The sequence below is a fragment of the Petaurus breviceps genome, unplaced genomic scaffold (genome assembly GCF_028583685.1).
Source record: "Petaurus breviceps papuanus isolate PSGF00001 unplaced genomic scaffold, PetGlider_PUasm1.0 128, whole genome shotgun sequence".
Classification (NCBI taxonomy): Eukaryota; Metazoa; Chordata; class Mammalia; order Diprotodontia; family Petauridae; genus Petaurus; species Petaurus breviceps.
Genome location: NW_027185664.1, coordinates 10,386,580 through 10,410,111, shown reverse-complemented (window position 1 = coordinate 10,410,111; position 23,532 = coordinate 10,386,580). Strand labels below are relative to the sequence as shown.

Below are 23,532 nucleotides of genomic sequence, written 5' to 3'. Positions count from 1 at the left end.
TTTTCCTGATTCCCCTCAGTTATTAGAATTATTTCCTTCCTGAAATTACCTCAAATGGAGTATTTACTTATTTTGTCCATATTGTAACCCCCAAGTCAATTATAAGCTCCTTGACATGCCTAATCAATGTGTGCTGAACTGCATCAAACTGACCGAAAAAAAAAAGAACTGGGGGGGGGGAGAGTGTAAACGGACAATTTTCTTAAGGGAAATTTATTTCATTAACTAATATAATCATTTTCTAAAAACATCCCAATAAAGCAATCTTAATTCGGTATTTTAAGGATCCATCATTTTATTATGTGAGCAATACACCTCTACATCTTAGTAGTCCTCTTGAGCTTCTGTGGTCAAAAGAAAAAAAAGGTTTTCTTCACTTGATGATGGACTTTCCAGGGATAGGTTTCCCTGAACTCACTCCGACCTTTTGAAGCCTTTCCAACTTTGATATTGTAATGGGAATGTAAATTTTAAGTCTTCCCTGCCCCTAGGCTAGAGTGCACCTGGAGCCTGGGGTAGGAGGCTTGTTTTTCAGTAGATACTTCTTGATTGGCCAGTGAGTCAATAAGGTTGTTACATTCTCTGAGCCAGGAGAAGGCTATATATGCCCTGATGTGTAACTTTGTTTTGGGACTCACTTTGATAAGTGTTCTGTGATTTGATATGGATTCTGGGAAGCCGTTGTCCAGAGCCCCCTGGCTTTGAAAAACCCAGATGTTGAAACCCAGATGTTGTTTGGTATGGATGCAATGGTTGGACAGTTTGTAAATCTGTCTATTTGATCTGTTTCTCTGACTTGATAATTCTGTCTGTGTATTCTGAAGTTTGGGGTGCTGACCTTTTTCCCCTGAACTAGGTAAACGATACATGTTTGACTGATTAAAGTAAGCTTGTTAACCCATTTTGAGTTGCTTTCCTTTATCAAAGCAGATCCAAGAACCTGTGTTGGCAGCCACCCTGGGGACACCGGGGTGTTTGCTGCTACAGATATATATTTAGCACTTCCAGCTAAATGACCTAAAAGAATGCAGGAACTAAAAGGATCCACCACTGTGATCATCTTGCTTTTTAATTTAAAAGTCCTTTAGGAGCTCCATATTTTCTACTGAATAAATGTAAACTCTAATCTGATCTTCAAGGTTCTCCATAATCTACCTCTCCAGTCTTCTCTCATACTTCTATCTTATTTACATTCTGGCCAAATTGAACCACTCAAAGTTTCCCGTTCTTGCCTTGCTTTCTCTTGTCTCCATACCTTTCTTTATGATGTTCCTCTATGTCTAGAATGTATGACCTACTCATTTCCACTGAAGTCTATTTTCTTCTCAAGGTCCAACTACAGCATCACCTTGTCTATGGGTGTTCTTTGACCCCTTAGATCTTTCCCTCCTGTTATTTCTCATCTTACCATGCTCCCCCACTTTGTATCTTTGTTACTTACCTGTAGCATGCCTTCCTTGTACTTAGTAAATACTTTATAAGGTAGCTAGGTGGCACAGTGGGTAGACCACTGGGCTTGGAATCAGGAAGACTGATCTTCATGAGTTCAAATTTGGCTTCAGATACTTACTAGCTGTGTAACCCTGGGCAAGTCACTTAACCTTGTGCCTCATCTGTAAAATGAGCTGGAGAAGGAAACAACAAACCACTCCAATATCTCTGCCAAGAAATCCCCAAATGGGGTCATGAAGAGTAGGAAAAGACTGAAATGACACAGCAACAAAAGTGCTTTGTTAGTGTCTGCTGGATAATAAAACCTGTAAGTTGAAGGAATTAGGTGAATAATTCATATAAACACCTTGACGTAGAATAATATGCATTACCACATGAAGTAAATTTATCAACTGAATACATATTAAATTAAATGCCTTCTCTGTGCCAGGGCACTATAAGACATAAGCAATACAGAAGTAAAGACGACATTTTCCCCACTGTCAAGAATCTTACAATCCTCAATCTTTACGCATTTTGACCTCTTTTTACAGGTGTTGATACTGTTGTTGACCCTCTTTGCTAGACTCTCTTCTCTCTAGGATTTTGGGACCCCTCTACCTCCTGGTTCCCTGTTACCCATCAGACTGCTCCTTCCCAGTCCCCTTCACTGGATCCTCCTCCAGATCACAGTGTAGGTGTCCTACAAACAGAGCTGTCCTCTGTTCCTTTCTCTTCTCCCTCTAGGCAATCTCATCAGCTACTATGGATTTAATTATTATCTCTATGCTCAAATATACTTATTCTGCCCTAAACTCTTTGCTGATCTCCAGTCTGACATCTCAAACTGGATGTCTAGTAAACATCTTAAGCTCACCATGGCCAAAACAGAACTCATCTTTCCCCCTAAATCCTCTCCATTTCCTGCTTCCCTATGGCTGCTGAGGGCATCACCCCCCCCCCCAATCCTACAGGCTCACAAGCTGGTCGGCATCCTCTGCTCCTCCCCATCTTTCATTCCCCATGTCTAACCCATTGCCAAGGTCTGTCTAACCTCTGCAGTATCTCCTGAATACCCTTCACACTGCCAACGATGGTACAGGCCCTCATCACCCCATGCTTGCACTATTTCAATGGCCTGCTGGTGGCTCTGCCCATCTCAAATCTCTCCCTACTACAGTCCATCTTCTAGTCAGCTACCAAAGTGATTTTTCCTAAAGCATAGGTCAAAAAACTCAATAATTCCAGTGGCTCCAAATCACCTCTAGAATCAAGTGCAAAAATTTCTGTCTGGCATTCAAAGCCTTTCATAACCTGGACCCATTCCCTACCCTTCCAGTCTTCTTGCACCTCACCACTCACACCTTGTATTTTTGATCCATTGCTGGTCTACAAACAAGACACTCTGTCTCCAGAATTTGAGCACTTTCTCTAGCTGTCCCCCATGCCTGCAATTAATCTCTCACCTTCTATAAGAAGCCCTTCCCAAACTTTTTTAATTCCAAGAGAATGATCATAAATCTTCCTTCTGTGATTTTTTATTTATTGGGAGCTTGTTGAGGGTAGAGACTGCCTTTTGCCTATATCCCAGGACATCTGAAGGCAGTTGGTAGAAGACAGTATTAATGATATGAAGGATCAAAACTGGACCTTTCAGTCACATCAAAATACATTTTGTTCTGGGCTGTACACTGTACTCCTCAGCCCTCATCACCAGTTCATAAAAAGCTTGTCACTAGCCATCAGGTAGACAGATAAAGGAGTGTGGATTGTGCTATGTAACATATTCCTAATTTTTGAAAAACCACCTCTTCTTTCTACATTCTCTCTTGGTGATCTCAACAGCTTTTATGGATTTAATTAGCATCTCTATGCAAGTGACTTTCAGATAGATATGTATATACACAGGTATATACATGTATATTTACACACATATGTATATATGTATTCATGTGTGTATATATCTCCAACCCTAATCTCACTAACTCTTATTCTATATCACCAAATGCCCATGGGACATTTCCAACAGGATGGCCACAGACAAATTGAATAGGACCCCATTATCTTTTCTGCCAATACTCTCTCAAGCCTAACTTCTCTATTCCTGTTGGGAGTATAATTCAAATCATCCAGTTTTACAGTGTAGTAGTTAAACTTGTGTAATAGTAATGTAATTTAAAGATCCCCCTGTATTGGCTTGGTTTTTGGTTTGATTGTATTAAAACCTAGAGCTTGTGAATCCCACTTGTGGGATGGACTTGTTGACGTGAAAAGAGAGGGCTGAACTGGGAGGAGCTGATGACGTAAATTTAAAGAGACACAAGAGAGAGGCAGAAGAACTTTTTGGAAGCAGCACCTTGGAGGCAGAGAGAGACTGAGAGGATTGCTAAGGGCCACTTTGAATTGCCCTGGACGCTTTTGAGACCTGCCCCCAGAGCTGCCAAGGACTGAGGAGATATGGCTGTTTTGCTGGTATTTTGTCTGTTTTGATGTTGTTTTGCCAGATTTGTCCACTGGTGAAGGACAGTGCTGTTGTTGCAGAGGCCTTGGAACCTTGCTGTTGGTTCAGAAGCCCTGGAGAAGGATTTTCTTGTTGTATGTTTACAGAAATCCTGGAAGAGGGTTTTGCTAATGTTTTCAGGGGTCCTAGGACTGTTCTGCAGACAGAGAATGAATTAATGAAGAGACTGGCAACGTATCTTGTGGCCTTGCTAAACTTTGTCTCCCCAAGAACAAAGATTGCTGAGAACTTGCCTTGTGTCAAGATGAAGAAAAGACCTCCATTTGGGTATTAAGTGCTGTGCTTAAGCTTGTTGTAACTCTGGGGTAGATTTGATTGTGATCCAGGGGTGGGGAACTTTTGACCTTTTTGTGTTCTGTAACTGAACAAGTGAATGTACTTTACTTATGATTGGAAACTAATCTCCATTTGAGAAGAGGGGCTTTGTGATGGACTAAATTGAATGTACAGCCTAGGGGTGGAGTAGTATTTAGAACAGGGGCTTTGTGATTGATTAAATGAATGTAAGGTCCTGGGGTGGGGTAGTACTTGATTAAATTACACTAAGTAAATGCTGTATTTTGAATTTTGTCATATTTTGATCTTCTCTGTTCTTAATTTGTCACTGAATAAAATGGAGAGCATCTATGCTGGTATTTTGAACCTTGGGAAGTTGCCTTTGCTTGGCATTACATTATGGCATAGTTGGCAAGGAGTACGAACTCCCAGGTCCAGTAAGTTGCCAAAGCTTAGATTCTACCTCCATGTCTTTCCCATCTGTTCCCTTTTCTCCATGAGCTGTGTGACACTGGACAAGGTTAATTCACTGTTTGCCTCAGTTTCCTCAGCTGTAAAATGGAGGTAATAATAGCACCTATTTGCAATGCTTTCCACAGTTCCTGTCACATAGTAGGTGCTATACAAATGTTCATTGCCTTCTCCACCCCTAATTCATGACTTTATCACTTCTTACTACTTGATATTTGGTCTCCCTTTCCCCAAGGGCTCGCCTTTCCAATCCATCCTCCACAAAGCTGGAAAATAGATATTCCTCAAGCAGAGGGCTTTTTTTTTTGTCATATTCAGTATCACTCCTCTGGTGAAGAGAAGAGGAAAGAGACAGAGAAATCTTTCCTCTGAGTAATACCCTCTCAGAATCTGCTGGAGCTGTTCCACCAGTAGACTGGCTTGCCATTGGTTTACTGTTTATCTAACCTTTACAGGGCCTGACTGATTCTCTTCAATCACCACAAGGCATCAATTTCCTGTGTAGCATCATCTGCTTTCACTCAAGCCACATCTAGTTTATACCTTTGATTGATTGATGCTATAACTCAATCAGACAGTTAAGGGAAGTTGAACACTTCAGGCTCAAGCCTATCAGCTGTGCAATGCATGGAGATGGGAGGTAGTGTGTGAGAACAGCTAGCAGTAGCCAGAACAGAGTAGAGGAGCCAAGTGCAAGTCTGGAAAGGTAGAAAAGGGTCATGACAGATCTGCAGATGCCAAAGGACTTCATACTTGTTCATGGAGGTGACAGTGAGTCACCAGAGTTTGAATATGGGTGGGGATGGGATGACATGGTCAGACTTATGCTTTAGAACTGGCCAAATTGTTTATGGAGTCAGAATTTTTTTTTTTTTGCCTTTTGGAGGGCAATTGGGGTTAAGTAACTTGCCCAAGGTTACACGGCTAATGTGTGTGTGTGTGTGTGTGTGTGTGTGTTCAGTGTCTGAGGCCAGAACTGAACTTGGGTCCTCCTGACTCTGAGGCCAGTGCTTTACTCACTGCACCACCTAGCTGCCCCCCATCAGAAATATTTTTGAGGTTTGTTTTCAGGGACTAAAACAAGCTGGTGATAGAAAAAAAAATTCTGGGACACACAAAGGTTTTACTATTCTTTGAAAAACAGTATTTTTCCCCAAGTATATTCTATAACCTTAACAACTCCCTTAAAGGAACTGTCGTATGGTGGTCTCAAGACAATCTTATAACACAATGCAAGACCCCTAAAAGTACATCCAGTGACATTTTTTTTTTACCATATCTATTACCAGTAGTTCCAACATGGACACAACTGATATAGTAATGCCCATGTCTACTTACATCAAGTGTTATTTCTCTTTAGTAAGTCAAATGACACCACTTATTACTTTTACCTCAAGTATCTAACACAACTATTGTCAATCAATAAAAATTAATAAGTGCCTACTAGAATTAAGAGGAGTTGGGAAAGGCTTCCTGTACACAGATTTTAGATGGAACTTGAAGGAAGCCAGGGAATCCAAGAGGCCCTTTACCCTACAATTAGTTCTAGATCAGGGGTGGGGAACCTGAGGCCTCAAGGTTATATGTGACCTAGTTCCTCAGGTGTGGCCTTTTGATCACGTCCAAGTTTTACCGAACAAATCCTTTTATTAAGGGAATTTTTCTCTATGAAGTTCGGATTCAAAGAAGCACACTTGAGGACCTAGAGAGCCACATATGGCCTCAAGGCTGCAAGTTTCCCAACCCAGTCCTACACCTACTCTCAGAACTAATGTCAACACTGGCACTACTTTGAGGACCATTTCTACTGAAACCTTTACTGTTATAGCTATTTATATAACTCCATTAACTATACCTGCCTTTCTAACAGTGTCTTCCAGTGTTTTCTCTTGCTTGGTTTCTACCACCATCTTTGCTTCCACAGCAGCAACCACCACTGATACATCCAATGAGACCGAGTCTACAATTACTCTTAACACTCTTCATTCCACGCCTATTATAACCGTCACATCTAGGACCACAGTGATGACCCTAAATGCTGACTCAGGTCCTTTGGTTAAGAACTCAGTTGTCAATATTACTATTCTTTTTACCTCAGAATTTTCCCCTCCCAGAACTACTGCCGCCCATTTTAGCAGCACATCCAGAATAAGCTCTACTCCAAGTTTCTACGTACCACCGCTGGACAGGACATAGGGGAATCTTCCAGGTTCACTTCCTTCATGAAACCCGCTATCACATCTGAAGCTGCATCAATAGCCCATACATATTCTTCTGCTGACATTGGCACAATGGGTACTAATTGCTAGGGGACTATAATGATGCTCTGAATTAAGTCCTGCTGACTTTACAACTGGACCAGACACAGAAGTACCCACCACCTTTAATACCATATAAAAAATACACACAATCTATTGACATTGATACCACATCTACTAGTTCTGTTTTTACTAGTAGTAACACTAACATGAAGACCTCAGTATTGCCGATAGATCTTTACTCCAGCATTTGTTAATAATTCATCAACGATGTCCCCCAGTACATTGCAGCTTTCACCTAAATCACAAATGCTTTGCTGCCCCCACTACCATTTTGATGTTAACTGGCAACACTACTGTTAACACTATTACTTCTAGGACAGTTTATACTGAAACCTCCCCCACTATAGCTGACTACACAATGCTGGCAACTGCACTGTACTAGATACTGTAAGATCTTCTGGATTGTTTCCACCACTATTTGCAACCATAACAGCTGCTACAGTTAAATCAAACAACATTGAGATTACCGCCACTCCTATCACTCCAATGTCTAATAGTGGTAGGAGGGACACAGCTAGAACGTAATGACCACAGCTGTTAGCTCCAGAGGCAGCTACCGTGTTTCCCCGATAATAAGACCTATCCCGAAGATAAGCCCTCCCCTTACTGTGTAAGATTCCTCTAAAATAAGCCCTCCCCTGAAAATAAGCCCTATTGAGATTGCTACTGTAGTGAAGGTGATCCCCTGTGCTACACGCTATATTACAGTACCCTCTGTATGCACCTCCCCCCCCCGTGAAACACACGCCGCGCTCCAAGCTGCAGCAGTGAGCGCGTCATCCTGTTCTTTATTGAATTCATTATTGAATAAAGGTACATTTTTTGGTTCACATTTACCTGTTAATTAAAATTGCTGTCAATGTTCATTAAAATAAGCCCTCCCCTGAAAATAAGCCCTCTGGTGTTTTTCTGTCCAAAAAAAAAATAAGACAGTGTCTTATTATCGGGGAAACACGGTAGGGTGTTACAGCTGATGCAGCGTTGGGCCAGGAGTCAGGTTCAAATCTAGAATCAGACACTAGCTGCATAAGTCACTTAAATTTGTTTGCCTCAGTTTCCTTGACTGTAAAATGAGAATATTAGCACCTACTTCCCAGGGTTTTGTGATTAAAGATTACAAAGTGTTTACTACAGTGCCTGGCACATAGCAAGTGCTAGAAAAATGTTAGCTTCATGACTGAAATAACTACATTTAGGCTAGACCTGATTGGACCAGCCACCTCAGCTCCCACCACCGCACTTGTCCCATCAAAACCACTACAGCTTACTCATCACTATTACTCCCACTGATGTTAAAAGCCACACCCTGGCATGGTTTATAGAACAATTCCCACTCAGATATGGATTTGATTCCATATTCTTTCTTCATTATTTTTACTTGTGGTCTCATGGTATCACTGAAGACCTTGGGATCAAAACTACATGTAGTGTAGATACAGAGCTTAGGATGTACAAAATGCTTCTTCCCATTTGCTTGGTAGTTTCCACAAGGTTGTAGCTCACAAATTATTTGGAATGCTCTAGTTCAGATCATCATGGTTCCTTTAAAATTGTTTTAAGTATTTGACTTAGTGAGAAACCATATCAAGGGCATAAATTGATTAAATAAGAATGTACAATGGAAAAGATCAATGTATTTCCAATCAGGATCTGGATTTAAACCTAGCTTGGGTGATCTTGGCCAAGTCACTCATAATTTGCACTTCAGTTTCTCATCTGTGATAAAAGGTCCCTTCCAGATCTAATTTTCATGACATTCATTGTAATTGGTTTCCTTGCCCTAACAGAAGAGAGAAATCAATTGCTCCGCTCACCATGACCGTAAGAGCTATTAAAAAAATCTTTTCTAAAAAAAAAAAAAAAAACTTTTAATTTTTAAAGAGCTAGTGCTATGACTAGCCATTAGATGGCACCTGAAAACCAGAGAAATGTGAAACAGGTACTTCTTAGTAGAGTGGAATGAACCCAGGATATAGAGTATTGTCACTGATCCACCCACATATACTCGGGCTGACTAACCCTTACCAGGGCCCATTACCCACTTGTCCTGGACCCTTTGTCACTGTCTTCTGTTGGGGCCAACCCCAGTTAACTCCTTGAAAGCTGGAAGGATGACTGTTGAGCTCTATGCTCTAATATAGCATCATATTAAGTATGGGGAGGGAAGAGTCAAGATTGTCCCTTGACAATGTGTGTACACACATCATGTAGCAGTGAATTGTGCTTAGAATTTTTCTAGCAGCTAGGTTGTCAACTGAACCCTTACTTTCCTCTTTCCTGCCCCATCTCCCCATAACTAAACAAATACTATTTTTAAACTGAAAATTTATTAAGTTTTTGAGTAGAAGTGAATTCTAAACTAGAGGTAAAAGATGAGTCCCGGAGAAGGTGGCTAAGGAAGGGTCTGCTCCTGGATAAAGAATGAAGAACCCCTTCCTCAGGGCATGGCCCTAGCAAAACTACAAACTATTTGCCTGTCAATGGTTTCTAAGTTCACTGGCACCAAGAACTCATTTTAGTCCTTTCTGAACACGTGTTCCCCTCTTTAACAAGGAAGGATGTGAGGGTAAGAAGCCCATTATCTCAAATACCACTTAAAGCTATTTTAGGAGACAACGAAATCCATCACTGTTCACATTTTGCTTGTGGTCTCTTGGTATAACAGAAAACATAACGCAGGTGTGGAGCTCAGGATACACAAAGCATTTCATCTCATTTATGTTTCGTAGTTTCCCCAAGGCTGTAGCTCAAACTGTTTGGTACCCCACCCCCACACACACCTTCTGCCTCTCCATGAACAAAGGGATAATGCCTGAAACTATGACCCCCCTATCACCCCACCCCCTAGCCTACAGGTCTCTTATCACCTCATCTCCCCACCCAAGGCACCTGTTACTCTTTAAGAACCCCTAATTTCTCCTGGCTAGGGGGCATTCTTCTTAATTGGAGTATGTCCCCCTTAAGTAGAGTAGTGCCTTTCCCTTAACCCCCTCTACCCTGGGGGGCTGCCACCTCCTTTTAAACTGGGGTTTCCCTTAGGTGAAGTCTCCCTTAAATGGCAGGTGAATTTTCTTGGTGTGTTGTGTTACATCCAATAAAAGCCTTTACTTGATTTGGAGACCACCTGAGCAAATTTCTTCATTTCTTTGTAAAAACTTCCCTTTCTTAAAAACAGCTTACAATTTATCCTCTTAAAAGGAGTAATCACTAAGTTTTTATGGAGTAAATCAGTTGGAAACTTTAAATACTGGAATTTGTCAAAACAAGTTGGTATGAAATGTCTTAAGTATCACAAATCCCTTAAGTGCCACAAAACCAAAATTCTTTATCATCAAAAATTCAAAATACCACCCTCCTCTAGTCAAAAAGGTTTTTCCAATGGGGAAGAGAATGAGTTTTTGTAAGCCAAAACTCTATACAATTAGATTATCACAAAGCTAAACAGGTTTTAAAAAATTTACTAAGTATCTTTTCTTCCCTTTATATATCACTAGAAGAAAATAATTACCTTTTTGGCTTGGCACCTAAAAAAAAGATTTGAAACCTCCTGTATTTCCTCTTTTTAAATGACACATGGTGACAATTCCCAGCTCTGAATAACCTTTTCCTCTGGACTGATGTAAACCACAGGCTCTGGCACTAATACAAAAGTTACCAAGCTTAGAGACTTGGAGTTCCCTCTCTTTTACCTTTGAGACTTACCAGATTTATGAAGAGCTGCTCTAAAAACACTTGATCCTCACGATAACCCTGGCATAGGTGCTACCATAAATTTTGAGGAAACGAGTAATTTGCCTAGTAAAAAAGCTATCAATTGCCTGATAATTTTAACAGATTTTCTTCTGACATCCTGTGAATGTAATGATGCACCATTCCACCAGAAACCCAATTCAACAAACCTTAGCCTTATGGTTCTAGACTCTAGAACCCAAAGTGAAAAGCCCATGTCTGACTTTGTGATCCCATGGACCGTAACACACCAGGTCCTTCTATTCTTCACTATGGTTTCTATGGCACTACTGTCTAACCCTTTCTCCTTTAGCCTTCGATCTTTCCCAACATCAGTCTTTTCCAGTGAGCCCAGTCTTCTCACTGCATAGCTAAAGCATTTAAACTTCAGTGTTTGTCCTTCCAATGAGTAGCCTAGTACAGGGGTTGGGAAGTGGGAAGCTGTTACTCCATCAGACATTGTCTTTAGATGGGAGAAAGCTCAGGGAAGGGAGTCTGAGACAGCAACAACTGTCTTTTTTTTTTTTTGGGGGGGGGGAGTCCTCCAAAAGTGGAGGCAGCATCAAGAGCTCTAGACTTAGCATCCCAACACTGAGTTTCAAACCCAAGTTCTATTATTTACTCCTTTTATCCCCCCAGGCAAACCACCTCTCTGAATTCTCCATTTTCTATCTGTTAAAAACACCATCACCACAGCATAGGACTAGATGATTTCTGTGGTCTCTCGACTCTGAATCTATTGATTCTTTAGAGGGATATAATAGGACACGTGATTTAATTCGCTCTCCCTTCCAATGGGAGTGTATCAACAATGCGGTATTCACAATGCCTATGGCAACTATAAATATGCAGATATGATTATCAATCACAAAATATACCAGGCTCTCTACATGGGGAATAAAGCTAAAACATTTATCAAAATACCAGAAAAACGAGTCCCAAAACCAGAAAGTCAAAGCCATCACAGTAGTTATGAAGTTGGCACATGTAGTTAATGTAGTAAACACCCAGATTCTCAAGCTTTCAAAACAGAACAGGTCAGGCAAAGTTCCTCCTCACCCCACTCCTGGCAACTGCTCAGTGTCCATGAAGCTTGCATGCTGTCTCTGTTCACCTTAAAACACAGAAGAGGGGACTCTTGGCTCCTCTCAGACATAACAGACTGACGACGGTTGCCGTGGGTCATGTGACAAACATGAATACACAGTGGCAACCCACCCAGTAGGTTACATGACTGGCACAAAAGTGACTAGAAGGTGGGTTAAGTGGCACAAAGCACTTGTTACACCCTCTCCATTTTTCATAGGACGCCCAAAATTCTTTGGCTGGCTGTATGTTGTGCAGGCCTGAATTAAGGTTACCTTGCTTGACAGCCAGGGCTCAATCAAGCAAGAAGCAGGTATTAGCAAAAGAGTGAAGATAAGACCAAAGCCTTTGCCGTTGCCCTCTGCAGTTCAAGGAGTGACCTTGTCAAAGTCTATTCCGTGCCGTCTCTCTGGGTGGTGGTTGGTGTCGTGTTTGTCTAGGGTTGTTTTTCATGGAGATACTTCCCTGGGGTCATAGGTCACAGGAATTTAAAATCATAAACACCCCAACTGTTGTATTGTAGGCCCCTATCAGGGTCTGCCATTGGGAAAACTTCCCACCTTCTGGGATGTGTCCTTGTTGGATTCAGAAGTCATGCCCATGCAATCCTACAAACACAAAACACTCCATTAGAAAACATGAAGGAGGAATAGAGGCAGTATCCATTTGGAAACTGGCCACAATTTTTAAAATTTTGAACTTAAATACACGGACAAACGCATTTCCACATACACAGCACAACATAAAAATGATTCACTATTAAACCAGGAATTGACATTTCACTTTGATTTCAAAGCTTTTTAAAATGCTTCCCTTAGGTTATTTTTTCTCTGTGCAACCTTTATAATTTTCCCCTTCCATCCCCACCCCATCCTATAGATGGCTACCATTAAACACAAATGTATACACACACACACACACACACACACACACACACATCCACACACATCCATGTATGTACACACAATGTGTCACATCTTTCTCTGGAAGCAGATGACCCATTCATTCGTAGGTCCTTTGTAGTTGATTTGAGTATTTATAATACTCAAAATGACTTGGTCCTCAAAGTTGTTCTTAAAATAATACTATTAACACATATATTTTCTTGTTCTTTTCATGTCTGTTCACTACATAATTACACTGTTTTCAGTCCAAAAATTAGATTATAAGCTATCACGTAATTGTTGCATGTATAATTCTATTTTTATGGCTCCTTAAAAGCATCAATGTGATCACCAGTGGCACATGGATACACATTTATCTCGAGCATTGTGAGCACGAGCCTAGAATTCTCAGTGCACAAACACTGTCACAGTATTTCCACAAGCTGTCTTGCATGGTTTGTTTAGGGCACTGCAGTACTAATGGTATTATCTCTCAACCCAATGAGGAGCCATAGGTGCCAGGGAAGTGGGTGGGCAGGCAAAGCTGCTTGTGCTAAACTGTACAATTCATCCATCAGTAATACATTAATGTGCAAAGCATTTTTGATTATGGGTAAATGTAATAACTATCCTCTGGGCTCCAAGCTGTAAGTGAGCTGAACAACATGGAAACAGAGCTACAGAAAGAGTTTCAGTGAGTGGAAAAACTGGTGCAAGACTGGTAGAAACTAAAAGACAAGTAATACTGGCATAAATTTCTCATTTAAAAAAGCTTCACATAATGGTCAAACCCAATTTTTGGCAAAAAATGTGGCAGAAAATTTTTGTTGATTATGCAGTGAAACACAGTTATTTCATGCAACTCTATCCAGGTTTTCTAACAGCTCATTTTTTTTTTGCCTTTTTTGGAGGGGCAGTTGGGGTTAAGTGACTTGCCCAAGGTCACATGGTCAGTATTAAGCGTCTGAGGCCAGATTTGAACTAGGGTCCTCCAGACTCCAGGGCCAGTGCTCTATTCACTGTGCCACCTAGCCGTCCCAGAGCTCATTTGTTATTGCAGTAGGAATCTATCCTCATCATATACCACGATTTCTTTCCCCCATTCCCAATTGACTGGCATCCCTGCCATTTCTACTTCTGTTCCACCACACACAAAAAAAACCCTGCTATAGTTTAGAACACAGGTTCTTTTCCCTTTACCCCTCATCATCTTTGGAAATACATATTAGTAGTCTACTACTAGTATTGCTGCGTCAAAGGGGATAGGTAGTTTAGTAACTGGGCAAAATTCCAGATTGCCCTCCAAAAATCAGTGGATCACTTCATCACCATTCACTGCGTTAGCTTCCCAAACTTTTTTCCACATTCCCAACATTTGTTGCTTTCCCTTTCAATCGTTTTAGCCAAGCTGTGCATTTCTTTATGCACATCAATGCGGATTTAGAGCACTTTACATGACTATAAATTGTTTTCATTTCTTCTGAAAATTGCCAGTTCATATGCTTTGAACTATTATCTTCTGGGGAAGGATTCCTGTTTATACATCTCACAATGTTCTTTATATACTTGAAAAACCTATATCCGAGAAACTAAAAATTCTCCACCCCCATTTTCTACTTTCTTGCCTACATTTTTCTTTATGTAAAAACTTCTTAATTCATCAAATTTATCCATTTTATACCACAAATTCTCTAATTCATAAACTGTTTAGCTATCCAATATCAATCAAATAGGTAATATGTTCCAATCTAATTTTCTTCTATTTTTTCCCCCTTTGTATCTAGGAAGGTCATGTATTTTTTGAGCTTATCTTGGTAAATGGTATGAGACATGGACCTATGACCAATTTCTGCCAGACAGCTTTCTAAATAGTCTTTTTTACCAAATAATTCTTATCCCCCAAAATAAAGCCTTTCCACTTGTCAAATATAAGACTATTAGAATCATTTGCTGCTATGTATCTTTAGTGTTCCACTGATCCACATATTTCTTAGCATATTATCAGATAATTTTGATTAGTGCCTTGTATTTTGAGATCTAATACTGCTAAACCACCTTAATTTTTATTGTATTGTCACCTAAAAAGGATGCATCTAATAATTCAGTATTTAACTATAAAATTATACCCTAATAATATCATTTTGTAAAGATACCATGAACTGCTGAGAAAAAGATGGATACCTTTATTCACATTCAGCTTCTGAGATTCTACTCGCCTCCTTGACTTTTTCTTTTAGTTTCTGGTTAGATTTATTGTCCTAAGAATTTAGATGCTATACCATTTGGTACAAAAATTGGTTTAATATCAATACCTTCATTGGTTTTCCTGTTTCTTTTAAGTACATTTTAGCCCCTGACTTTTTTTTTTGCATTAGTTGAAGCAAAATTCTACTCTAGCTCTTTATTTTAACTATGTATCTCATTAAATGTGTTCCTTGTAAACATTCTGATTTTTAATCAATTTTGCGAGGCATTTCCATTTAATGGGCGAGTTCATCTCATCCACATTTAAAGTTATAATTGCTATTCCCCTCCATTTTATTTCTCACCATTAGACTTCAAGCCTTATCCCTACATCCCACCTCACCAGTTTACTTCTAATACCACCACCTCAATCTACACCCTCTAAAAATTCTTCCCTCATCCTTTTCCCCTTACCCTCCACCAATGCCTTACTCTGCCCACTCTAATCCTCCCATCCCCTTGCCCTCTATAAATTTAGAGGACATCCTTCTAGATGATAGTCCGTCTTTAACCCGGTTCTGATGAGAAGCCCTAAGGGTCTGGCACTACCAGCCTCCATTCCCACCTGCTTTGTCGCCAGTTCTTTTCATGCCTCATTTATGCAAGTGTTCCTTATTACCTCTCCCTAGCTATTTTTATCTTTTAGAATCAACCCATCATATATAACTCACACCTTTCTTTCCAACTCTGTGGGGTACGGAGACCCTAACCCAAATGGACTACTACTCAGAGACCTCTCAAAGTGAAGATAGATTTATTAGAATCTCACGAGAAGCGGGTGGTCCAGTCTCCAGGACAGCACCAAGAGAGAGGCCACCATACAGAAGCTAAAGCTGGGTTAAATAAGCAAGGGTTACAAACGCTAACATAATTATTACTAATGAGGCTCTAATCTTGTTGGATATTATAATACATGAGGTTTATTACGCAGGTGCAGTAACAACCTTAGAACACGTGGATCCCTTTTCAGTCTACCCTTGATACACTTCTTATCTGGACTTGAGGATCTCAAGGCTACTGTGTATTCCTTGATTGGTCAAATCCACCTGCTGCTGCCAGCTCCTTCCTGCAGTTTCTAAAAAAACAGAACACCTAACTCTTTTATGGCAAGCTGGGTGAAGGGGGGGCGGCGCTGACTAGAATAGGGCAGCTATATAGAAAGATTCTTATAAGTTTCAAAATCACATAATTTCTATCTAAAAAAAAATAGAAACCTAGGCCCAAGGACCCTACTTACTATAACAGTCTCTGAGAAACCACAGTGTATCTTTCCCATACACAACTTCCCAAGGAATGAGTCTGTTAATAGCACAGTTAACATTTTCACATTCAAATAAACTGACCTCATTGGGTCCCTTATACTGGGTCTATAATGTTTACCTTGATTCTTCACAATCTTAGACATCCAATTTTCCCTCCCTTGATTCCGCTGGATCTCAGATGTCCAATTTTCCCTCAAGTTCTGGTCTTTTCTCACAAATGGCAAGTCTTTTAAGTTTAACTGTCCGTTTTTCCTCCATCAAGGTTTACATTCATTTTTGCTTTGCAAATTATTTTTGACTGCAAACCCAGCTCTTTTTGCTCTTTGGAAGATGCCCCAATCCGTCTTCCAATGTAGATAAAAGCTGCTAGGTCTTGGCATTGTCCTCATCAAATATTGCAGAACTACAGTTTTGTTTTTTTTCATGTTGCTTGTAGTAGCTGAGTTTTCATCTTGGGATCTCTTTCAAGGGGGCCAAAAAAACATTCTTAAATCCAACAGCATTCCCTGACAACATCAAATGGAGAAAAATTACTCCCCTGAAGTTCCACCTCACACCCTGCCGATTGGCCAGAGATTACAAAGGGTTGAAGTCAATGTAGAAGGGGTTGTGAGAAAACGGGCACAGTTAAGACTGATGGGGAGATGGGAAATGTGTGAATTTGTCCCATCTGATGTATCACGCAAATAACTAACCTAATGGTCTGACCTAGCGATCCCACTGTTCAACACATTTTCAGTATCAAGGATATGAAGAACCCACGTATCAAAGTTGTTTTGTGTCCCTTAGCAAAGGGCTACCCCTTGGCTCAAACCTTCTGTATATCCTCCCTACCCAGCTTACTACACCTTGGTCCAGCACCAGCACACACGTACCTTTCAGTTCCCAGCTGCCTCTCTCCCAACCCCTTATTAGAGAATGCCAGCACCTGAAACAGAATGTTGAAACATACACTACCTATTTCTACCACATATCAGTGCTCTTTCCTTCCCAAGACTTTTGGTTGCTATTTACAATTATTCTTGAATATTGTTGCTACTGTATACAACATTCTCCTGGTTTTTCTCACTCCTCTTTGCATTGTTTTGTGCCAAGTCTTCCCCCGTTTTCTAAAACCAACTTGCTTGTATTTTCTTGCAGTATAGTAATATTTCAATCACATCACAGCTTAGTCATTCCAATTGATGGGCATATCCCTACAATTTCCAATTCTTTATCACCACAAAAAAGCTTCTTTAAATATTTTAACTTAGACCATTTAGGTCTTTTCCTTCTCCCTTCTCCTCCCCATGACCTTGGGAAACAGACCAATAGTGAGTGGTACTGCAGGGTTAAGGAGTAAAGTTTTATTGGGGCATAATTCCAAATTGTTCTCCAAAATGGTTGCATCAGTTCACAATTCTACTAGTAGTGTATATCAGTGTCCCAATTTTTCCACATACCCTCCAGCATGACATTTATACAAATATGCTAAGTATAAGATAGCATCTTGAGTGGTTTAAATTTGCTTCTCTCATCAATGATTTAGAGTATTTTTTTCATGATTATATATAGCTTTGATTTCTTTCAACTGCCTACTCATATCCATAGACCATTTAGCAGCTGGGGAAACAAACTCATTCTTATAAACTTAACCAATCTACATTTACAATGCAAAGCTTTTATCCAAGAAACTGACTATAAAATTCCTGATGTTCTGCTTTCCTTCTAATCTTGACTTAAAATGTACCTATAATCAAGATTATTCATTTTGCATCTTATGATGCTGTTTATTCTTAAATTTTCATCCATAAATCTGATAGGTAGCATGTTTCATATCCTTCCAACTTACTTGTATCTCCCTTTATGTTTAGGTCATGTACTCATTTCGACCTTATCTTGGCAAACTGTGTCTATACCTAGTTTATGCTATACCTTGTTCTTACCAGATCATGAGTTGTTATCCCCAAACCTTAAACCTTAGATACAAGCTTACCATATTTGTTTTCTATTGCATGCCATATATCCACTCTACTCCATTGCTCTACCATTCTAGTTTAGCCAACACTAAATAGTTTTGATAATGACTACTTTGTAATATAGTACTTGCTGGACCTTCCTTTTACATTACTTCGTTTTATATACTTGACCTTCCAAATGAATTATTTTTTTTAGCTCAAAATAACCTTTCATAATTTAACTGAGATGGCACTGAATAAGATTAGATCAGGTAGAATTGTCCTGATATAGCACTGGTCTACCCATAAATAGTATTTCTCCATGTATTTAAATCTGAATATCCATAGAAAATATTTAATTAGGTTCACATAGTTCCTAGGATCCTAATTTAAGCAAGTTTACCAGGGATACTCCCAGACAATCTTCTTTGTAGGGCTTTGCTTATAATACACAGAAATGCCGATTTGTGGTGTTTTAACGTCCTGTTGCTTTACAGTGGTTAACAGCATACCAGCTAATTAAGAGTTCATCACACCTGCCAAAAGATGTTCTACTTATTACTCATTCCTATTTTTTCCTCCCAATTTCTCTTTTAATAAAGCTTCTAGCTTACCCTATTACAAATATGGCTCACTGATGCTTTAGGTAGAGGCTTATTAAAAAAATTCATTTATATACATATGCTTTCCAGTGTTTTCATGTTCTCTGTATCTATTGAGAATTCTTTTGGTCACTGATAGAATTAAACACATTAAACTTTCCTTGTTAAAGCAGTCCTGTATCTCTGGTAGTAATCCCACTTAGTTCTAATATGACTTTTTTTTCCCCTAAAGATTGCTGTAGTCTCCCATCATATTTTATGTAGAATTTTTGTATCACTTAATAAAATTGGTCTGTTATTTTCTATTTATACTAGCACCATATTTGTTTTATAAATGGAGTTCAAGAGGACTCCCATCTATTCCAAGTAATTTTACTCAACCTGAGAATTAATTGACCTTTCAATTTATCTGCCCCCATTGCTTTTTTTCCTCAAAAAAGCTTTTATGGCCTATTCTATTTCTTTAATAGGTTCTTAAAACTTGCATAACCATTGAAAAATAACCATTAAAATTTTATCTTTATTAGTGGTATATCCACCCCCTTTTCATTCTCATATTTTTAAATATCTTATTTAACCAATGTTTTATTTTGTTTTTCCCCCATAAAAATCAACTCCTAGCTGTCTTAATTCTATGGCTCTTACCAAATTTTACTAATCTCACCTTTAGTTTTCAGGATACCCACTTTGGTGTTTTAATTGGGATTTTTTTCTAGTTCTAAAAATTTCACATCCAGTTCATAGATTTGCTGTTTATTGATAAGAATTTCCCAATCATTGCTTTTGCCACATCCTATAACCTGTCATGCCATCTCATCATTCTCTTCAATAAAATTTGTTTGTGATTTCTTTGACCCTTTCATTCTTTAATATTTACTTTGTTTCCAATTACTCTTAAAGCTATGTTTCCTGTATTCATTTACGAGTGGTTTTTTTTTTTTTTTTAACAATGTAGTTTCCCTGCTTATGTTTTGATTAAATACAGTTAACTTTTAACTGTCCAAGATCAGGATTGCTATTCCTGCTTTTTTCCCCTTTAAGTGTCAGCTGAAGCCGACTCCAGCCTTTACACTTTTACTCTATATACCTCCCATTTAAAAATGTTTCTAGTTTTATTTCTTAGTACTACCTCTCTAATCTGCAAACCCTTCTGTGAGTCCCTCCCTTATCCTATCCCCATTCCCCATTTCTAAGTTAATGAAACTTTTATACCCAACTAGATATATCTTTAACCCAGTTCTAATGAGATTAAGGTTCCTATACTCTCTACCCTCCTCCCTTCACACTGTAAAGTTCTTCCATTCATACCATTTGTGAGAATTTGTTCCATTTTACCTTTCCCTACCCAAATTTTTTAATCACCTCAATCACAATCAATTTACACCCAATCCCTCTATATAAATTATCCTAACAATGATTAAGTTACAAATGTCATTTTCCCATTGAAGAAAATAAAACTTTACTAAGTATCTTGTGATTTGCCTCTCATTTACCTCTTTCTGATTCTCACAAAGTCGGATTTTCTGTTCAACATCTGGCTTTCTCCTCAAGAAAAGTCTGAAAATCCCTTAATTCATTAAAGGACCGAAGATACACTTTTGCTGCATCAGGTGGGACCTGGGAGGGAGTCATTCCTTCTTGAAGGTAAGATTAGGTTTGCATCCTCCATGTTTTTAGGGACACAATCCCAGACCAAGTTTCTTGAGAATACGGCTACTTTTTCATAAAAGCTGTTTTCTTCAAGAGGTCTCCAAAAGTAAAACAGGTCCTGGGAAGAAGATTACAAAAGTTCAAAAAATTCCCTGTACCTATGGACACTGCCATACATCCCTTCATGACCATTCACACATTTTCAGAATCCTTCCATTCTCACTTGTGACTTGGGTATCCTTGTTCTGTGGATGGGCCCTAAGTTCCACAAAGTCTGTAAATACTAAATGACTTGACTTACTAGATAGCTTACATTAATACAAACAATTACTCAGGGTTGAGACTTGCAAATTAGATCATCTCATATGATCCTCATAATAACCCTGGGGTAGGTGCTATCATGTCAATTTGATAAGGAAACAAAAGAAACTTGCCTAGTCAAATAGCTATCAAGTGCCTGCCAACTTGAACAGATTTTCTTTTAAGACATCCCATGAATGGAACACCATTCTACCAGAAACCCAATTCAACAAACCTCAGCCTTATTTCAAGCCACACACCAGTTAACAGTTTAGGAGCCTAGGTTCTAGAGTCTATAACCTAAATTAGAAAGCTCATGTCTGACTCTGTGACCCCATGGGCCATAGCACACCTGGCCCTCCTATGCTTCACTATTCCCAAACCTAAGCTCATGTTAATGGCTCCTATGATACTATCATCTAACCCTAAACCGTTTTCCTCTAGCCTTAAATCTTTTCCAACATCAGTGTCTTTTCCAGAGAGCCCATTCTTCTCACTTGAGGGCTAGAACATTTAAGCTTCAGTTTGGGAGGTATGAAGTCGTGACTCTGCTATCAGACATCATTCTTAGAAATGGGAGAGGGCTAAGGGAAGGGAGTCTGAGACAGTAACTCGTGTTTTTCCGGGGAAGGGAGAGGGAGTCCTCCAGAAGTGGAGGCAGCATCAAGAGTTCCAGGCTCGACATCCCAACACTGGGTTTCAAATCCAGGTTCTATTATTTATTCCTTTTGTCTCCATATGCAAACCACTCTGAGTTCTCCATTTCCTATCTGTAAAAAAACAAAACAAAACCCCAGCGTTGGACTAGATGGCTTCTGTGGCCCCTTCTGCCCCTGGATCTATAAATTCTTTAGAGGAGATAATCAGACCTGTGATTTAATTCACTCTCTCTCCCCCTGGGAGACAGTTTCCTCACATAGCTCCTATTCTTGAGTCAGCTCTAGAGCTTTTATGGTTTGTCCAAAGCCACACAACCTGTATTTCCCTGAACTTAGACCCCAGAACCTCTCGACTGTGGTTATGTTCTCCAAGCCAGCACAACTAAGGATTTATACCAAGGCCTCCCAATGCACATGCACTCACCATATACGTATGGTCATACACTTATGTTTATAATACGTATACACATGAACATATATGCCAAGATAATTTTAGTTATAAGAATATGGTTTTAGTGTCGCTGGTCAACGATTCCCTTCCTCCAAATGCACGCACAGAGAAGCAAATGGAGATTCTCTGATGTCATCCAAGTAGAGACCAATGCCACTGGCCTCAAAAACAAGAAAAGGCCAGTTCCTTTCTCCCCGTCTTTCAGAAGCAGTAAAAGCTTCTAAGCTGGAAAAAGGCTACTGCCTTTAGAGGCACTCCGTTCTCCAATTTTAAAGGAAAGGTAGGGGCGGGTGCAGGACACCAGGGCAACGAAATGGTGGAATTGTAGGAGAAATAAAAGACAAGGGAAACACGTATCAAAGAACAAATTAAACTTAACACGACACAAACCTCCAAGGAGAGGAAGTAAGACGCGGCCCTAAGGGAGCAGCGGGCCGGGGCCTTCCCCCAGCTGCTCCGGCTTTACCTGTGCCAGGCGCTCCCGCTCCTTACCTTCCGCCGCCCCTGGGCTGGGAAGCGCCCTGGTGCGGCTGCTCGGTCTCCACTCCTGGGTCCCTGGACTGTTGGGCAGCACGAAATTTAAAAACGAATTTGGGGATTGCTTCTCTTCTCCTCCTTCCCGCTGGCGCGCTGCTGCCACCAGTTGCACCGCTATTTATTCTGCCCCTTACGCCCGAGGCAGCGAACTGGGGGCTCGTGCGCCCCCGCCCGCCGGCCCCGCCCCCCCCCCAGGGCCCCCCCCCCCCCCGCCGGCCCCCCCCCCGCCGCAGGGGACCTCCGCCCCCGCCCGCCGCAGGGCTCCGCCCCCGCCCGCCGGCCACACCCCGCCGCAGGGCCACACCCCCGCCCGCCGGCCCCGCCCCCGCCGCAGGGGACCTCCGCCCCCGCCCGCCGCAGGGCTCCGCCCCCGCCCGCCGGCCACACCCCGCCGCAGGGCCACACCCCCGCCCGCCGGCCCCGCCCCCGCCGCAGGGGCCCCCGCCCCCCCCGCCGCAGGGCCACACCCCCGCCCGCCGGGCCACGCCCCCCGCAGGAGCCCCCGCCCCCGCCGCAGGGGCCGCAGGGGCCCTTCTGCCCTCGTGCCTTTACGCTGCACGTGGGGTCTGCGGCAAATGCCCTGATCCCTCGCACGTGTTTTCGGCGCGACCTGTGCCCCAGCTCTGGTTATTTATTTATTGATTGATTTTTTGGCGTGTAAATATCAAGGCGGGGGTGGGAGTGGAAGTGGGTGTGGGGAGTGAGGATGGCGTTGCTTCTAATTAAGAATTCTTGGAAACCGAATTACTTTAAATATACACATACATACACACCCATATCGATATCTATATTTCAATATAATTACAGTCCTCTGTATTTTATGTAGTTAAAATGTTCAGAGAAGGTATCTTGATATAAAAAAGAAATTAGGAATTTGTGTGGGGGTATGGGTGTGGTGGGAGCTATAGTAGTTCTTACTGAAAGATCAAAGGAGGCAGACCCAGGGGTTCGGAGCCTATAATTTGACTTCTGGTGGGGCCGAAATGTAAGCAGACAAAAAAACTAGTAAGGCTTCAGAGCCCTTTTATAGTCCGGCTGCTAAGAAGTGAAGTCAAGTTTCTGATTAGGACCCTGTAAATTGTTGTTCAGTCTTGTCTAACTTTTCACGACCCCATTTGGGACTTTCTTGGCAAAGATAAGTAGAGAGGTTTGCCATTTCCTTCTCCAGTTC

The 23,532-nt window shown here is 40.8% G+C and overlaps 1 long non-coding RNA gene across 1 annotated transcript; it reads right to left on the bottom strand.

The window, feature by feature from the left end:
- Positions 1 to 12,183: 12,183 nt before the first annotated feature.
- Positions 12,184 to 22,582, bottom strand: LOC138172121 (uncharacterized). The gene is made up of 4 exons (XR_011171055.1): positions 22,317 to 22,582; positions 20,258 to 20,532; positions 16,344 to 16,731; positions 12,184 to 12,443 (listed from the first exon to the last, which is right to left on the bottom strand). It is a non-coding gene; the product is annotated as an uncharacterized lncRNA (long non-coding RNA).
- Positions 22,583 to 23,532: the final 950 nt, after the last annotated feature.